The sequence below is a fragment of the Oratosquilla oratoria genome, chromosome 3 (genome assembly GCF_046742065.1).
Source record: "Oratosquilla oratoria isolate Oo_2021 chromosome 3, ASM4674206v1, whole genome shotgun sequence".
Taxonomy (NCBI): Eukaryota; Metazoa; Arthropoda; class Malacostraca; order Stomatopoda; family Squillidae; genus Oratosquilla; species Oratosquilla oratoria.
In genome coordinates, this window is record NC_134779.1 from 31,498,434 (window position 1) to 31,504,477 (window position 6,044).

Sequence of the window (6,044 nt, forward strand, 5' to 3'; positions counted from 1 at the left end):
CTCCTCCTCCACTCCACCTTTTCCTGCCACATTTGCACCCAAGTATCTAAAACTATCCACCTCCTTCAGTCGCCCTACCTTAATGCTCACTTCCAGTCTACTGCCACTTTCACCCCTTGTACATCTCATCACTTTATATTTACCCACATTTATCTTCAGCTTTCTTCTTTCACACACTCTCCCAAAACTCTGTCACCAACTCCCTCTCTTAATTCCTTTCCAAAACATATTTTCATTACTTTCAAAATTTTCTGCCATACTCTTACCCCATTTCACATCTGCTCTCCTTTTTGCCTCCTTTACCTTGTGCTTTACTTCTCTTTTCTTTGTACCTCTCATATGACTCCATCGTCCTATCTTCACACAGTATGTGCAAAAGATATTGTTACTTGAAATGATATATAAGTATATTTTTTAAATTCTTTTAATAACATATTTTCTTTCAATAATAAGTAAATAATGATAGCAACATTTGGAGGACTGGCCGAAACGTCCTACCCTGCAGAGTTCTGGTGATTTCGGCCCGGTGATTTCGGCCCAGAAAAACCCTGGACCGAAATCACCCGAAACCCCCATGTAGTGCACACATGTACCCCAACAGGTATGCTTGTAGATGCAAATTTATGCACACGAGTTGTGTGGTAGTTTGACCTGATTCGACGTTCGAAGGATGGGTCAACCCAATTAGGTCGTGATTGTACCTAGCCCTTGACAGACCAATTCTGTGCCAGTCCCCGGGCCTAAGCCAGCTGACATGTCCCACTAACAACTACTACCATCAGAGGACACAGAATGCCGCTGTCGAGTTCATCACGGGTTCGCGATGGAGCGATTCCAGAACCTCTGAGTTACTACACCGAGTTTCCAACATCCGTCCACTCAACCAACACAAACACAAACTTCACACGAACCTAGAAAAAACTGCACGACAGACACAAACACCTAATACAACACATTACACCTAGACCACACCGTACAGACTATCTGTCAGCTGCGCCCCTCCCACGTGCGGTGTACACGATAAGTCATGTATAGCCGCGCTTACCAATAATTCATCCCTTCACCAGCTTTGACTGGTGATAAGAACAATAATAATTATAGTAATGATGATAATCTAATAATAATAATAATGATAATAATAGTAATAATAATAATAATAATAATAATAATAATAATAATAATAATAATAGTAGTAGTAGTAGTAGTAGTAGTAGTAGTAGTAATAATGATAATAATAATAATAATAATAATAATAATAATAATAATAATAATAATAATAATAATAATAATAATAATAATAATAATAATAATTAAAATAGAAATAATAATAAAAATTAAAATAGAAATAATAATAATAATGTATATAGCCCATTAATTGTCAGGCAATAAGCATATACGTTGGAGGCATCAACCCTGTATGTGTAGAATACACACACAACCGATATGCAGACAAAACTAGCACAACTACATACAAACAACTACGCAAACTTTTTCTTCTACTGAAATTATTTTAACTTCTAACTTTCTCTCCTACTACATCTTCTCATTTTAGTTTACCTACCACTAGAATTATTTCCAATTTCTCTATCTTTCCCTAAGACTAAGCCTCCTACTTGTTTTCTAACTTTGTTGGATGAGGATAAGAAGAATAGATATTCCTACGTAACCTAACGGTTACACTAATCCCAATCTCCAACCCCAAGTCTCCTGCCCATACCTCCAAAGCCACGACACCACGAAATGAATATCCTTAATCGCCCGGTAGCAAAAGCCCTCTTTTATACACTACTATCTTTTTCATTTTCTCACAGACATTCTTCCCCTCCCACAAAAACCGATTCCGCGCGTCTGGTCAAGGCGAGATCGGCCCTGCATGGGTATATACCAGCGTTTCTCAACCTTTTTACCTTTGCGTAACCTTTAAAATAAATTGCATGTCTCAAGGAACCCTTGCGCAAAAAATAAAGACATATACCAGATCTTTCTCATTTTATTTTCATCGTAATAATAGGTTAGATAGGATGATGTCTGTATTACGTCATTACAATAACCAACAATATGTCGTGCGTGTTTAATTATATTACGTATATGAAATTAGATAACAAAAAAATCAAAATTGCATTAGCTTATCTCACTTGTTCTCGCGGAAACTTTAGGGACCTTTAGCGGAACCTTAGGGTTCCGGGGAGCCCTGGTTGAGAAACGCTGGTATATACCATATACCAAGGTCCATACAGATACTATATGGACCTTGCCGTATACCACCTGCACCGAGCGGGCAGGCTAGTCATCCAGATTCCCACACTGTATCATAGGCGGATGTAACATTACGTGAATGTTACTTGCGCTTAGGTGCCGAGGGAGTGAAGGAGACTCTGGTGAGTTTGGTTGCTTTATTCTGGTTAGCACAAGTGTCGACCTAGGCTGGGTCGACGCGGGCAGGGCACGGAGCCCTGCCCTAAACCACAAAAGTGACCGCGAGCCTCGGTCGGGCAGTGCTGGTGACAAGTACAGAAAGGAACTGAACGGGGACACCAAAACCTGGCATCCTTATATAGGCCTCATGCGTACGTTAAAGTAGCACACGACCCATCCTGACCGAAACATGGCTCGGCAGGGCTTAGGTTGTGCTTTCAAGAGGATACAAATGCATGTAGTACAGGCGTACTATGGACTTAACCTACACATAAGTAATATAAGGCCGAAGGCCAGCTACTTCTACACAAACTGTCCATTCCTGGTCCATCCCATTTCTGCGGCGGCGATGCTATAAGCCAAAATACCGCGTCGAAGCACATGTGGGGGGGCTTGTCCACCACACGGACAGTTGGGGCATACATACACTCTGTACGCGCATTGCTAGACCTTCGCGGTCGGTCCCCCGCGGAGGGGAACGCCATTTCAGTCCTTATGCCGACGCACGAGTATCCATCAGAATAAAGAGCATAAGCCAAACCGGGTGTCACTTTCTCCCCACGTCACCTAGTCCAGTAACACACACCCGTATGTTACACCCATTTTTGCAGTTCCCAGCCGAAAAATATTAGTGAACGTTTTCCCAGTTTTTCTTTCACTCCGAAGAAGATTCTTAAGGAACAACTTGCAATTAAGTTTAGCAAGAGGATTACATTTTTGTTATCGAAATATGTAAATAGTTTCTAGGGAAGTGCATATGCTTCAAAAGTGTTTGTTCAACTATATATGAATTTTATTTTCATTCATATAAATGTTTTACAAACCGTAAAACCTTTTTGTTTTTGTTTCAATTTTTGTTTATTCGACAATTGAAGAAATATAGCCTACTTCAAGTAATGTTTCATGAAGCAATTTACACAGACGTATATGTTACACGGTTAAAAGGGTGATTAGATGCCAGGGCCCACAATACTATATAAGAAGCTTTTGAATTTCCACATTGGCCCTGAATTTCCTATGGCATGTACTTCATGATGAATTGGTCACGGTTAAAATATACACTTGATTTCCTTCCTTACCCAATTACACAATTTTATGATTGATTGACAATAATACTCCACTCATAGACATCTAATCCAGCTCAAGAAACCCTAGTCACAGCATGCAGAGCATGTAGAGGGGGTTTTGATTACAATCCTGCCCAGAGTACCGTGTAATTTTTTGCAACCTAAGTGGAATAGCAGCTCGGTGAAGTGATAATAATAGACTTTTTTTTTATCAGGATCAAAACAGCATGGTATGCCTCCCATGTTCAGATGTTCGTGAATGATCATCATCTGAGTTTATTTTCTGAGACCCCACCCCCTCGTCAACATGTTGAGTCCCTCCTCAGACCCCAACAAAAAATCCTAGCAGAGCTCCCGTCAGGGCGGTGCCCCTGGACCCCACCAAGGACCAGGGTTGCCAGGTGGTTCAAACATTTTGTGGCATTAATTTGTGTGAATTTTTGCATTTTTTGGCAACACTAATGCCCAATTTGGCAAGCATTGTGGCGAAAAAAAATATATATATATATATATATAAAGAGAGAGAGAGAGAGTGGAGTAGTTACTTGAAAATGGAAGAATATTCTTCTACTTCATCTCTATGAAAACCAAGAATTTTTATCAATGTAGAATCAATAAATTGGAAATAAGTAACTACATACCAGTAATTAAAAATAAGGGATAAAGTCTAGACATGTGTCCAGACACATTTTTTGAAAATTATTAAGTCATAGGGAGGAGGAAATACAGAAACAGGTACAAAACTAAACAAGTTTTTTTGTATTCCAGGAATTAGGCAATTTCTCCATCAATATGAAACCTCTTACCATCTTCATCCACATCAAAACTAGGTTAATCATACATATACTAACATAAAAAATCTGTATAAATAAAGTTTGATTCCTTCCATTATCCAGCAAAATTTAAATTTATCAAAGACATATTATCTCAAAAGACAATGGAACAAAAATTGACCCATACTATTTGGTATTTTAACTAAAATATATTTATAATAGAAAATGAAAGTTTGATTCCTTCTATTATCCAGCAAAATTTATCAAGACATTTCATAAGACACTTACTAAAATTGACTCATGTATTGTATCTAGGTATATTATAGAAAATAAAGCTTGATTCCTTCCATTATCCAGCAAAATTTATAAGAATTTTTTTTTTTTGCATAAGACACTGGAACAAAAATTGACTCATACTATTTGGTATTTTACAAAAATATATTATATAAAATAAATAAAGTTTGATTCCTTCCATTATGTAGCAAAGTTTATCAAAACATTTCATAAGACACTGAACTAAAATGTATTATAGAAATAGCCTCTTTGTCTGCTTTACATACTCAGTCACCTTTAGAGCATAAAATTATCATCATCCATATCAAGATGGTCAAGTATTCCTTCTACCTGTTCTTCTTGTGTTTGATCTTGTGGCTTATTATACATACTTACATTGAAGTTTTGTAGCATGTCGTCTGTCACTGTGAAAATTCTCAAAATCTGGCATGTTTATGGCAAAACTACAAAAGTGTCATAAGAATTTGGCAGTTTTTTTAAGAGATAGCCATTTTATGGCACATTTTGCCAAATTTGGCACCACCTGGCAACTCTGCCAAGGACCCTAGGCCGGCCCCTTTGACCCCATGGCGGATGTTGGACTACGCGGAAATTATAGTACTATAAGCCACCCCAAAAATTTGCTCAGCCCCCCCTTAGCCTCCCCAACTAAAAATTCCTGGCGCCGCCTCTGCTGCAAACGCCCATGGATTCATTAACAATACATAATGAACATCTCATGAACGACCCCTAGATTGGGAACTCCTGTTTTTTCGGCCAATCGTTTGTGTCGACACATTATGAAACAATTGTATGATCTTATTCTTCGCTCATCTGAGCTTGTTCAAATATGAATGTATACTTTAGTTAATGCAGTGAGTTTGGATATGCAATTGTCGTCATCAAGACAAATTATAAATTACACTTCACCAGAATTTGAGAGATCATATCCCAGGTGTTTACTCCCTTCCATGTAAAGATTGCAACCTTTCATACATAGGCCAGACGGACAAGACTGAATGAACACAATAGATCGATTAAGTATGACCAAGAAAATTCAGCCGTGTTTCAACACGTAAGTAAATTTAATCACCGGTTGGACTGGGAGAAATCAGACCTTATTTTTAAATCAGGCTGTGGATTCAGAAGGAAAATGGTGGAATCCACATTAATTGAATATCTACCCACGATGAATATTTCCAAGAGTCAATGGACCCCAGACGTTATATCAGGACTATCCATCACCAAATATATTGTCAACAAGCTTCCTCCCCCTCCCCCTGACCTGACCTCATGTCATCCTCAGGTTACATAGTGTTGGGTAGTGACGGTTATTATTTTCCATGTTCCCTTTCTTTTGTAAGAGGTTGCTATTTAAGAGAGCATCCTCCTTCCACTTTGTACTACTGAAGAGGATTGCAGTTACGCAACTCTGTCTTTCGTCCGACTGTGGTTTTATTTGTGATTTACTAATGTGTTACTACATTTTTCACTAGCGATTCACTCTATAAATGAA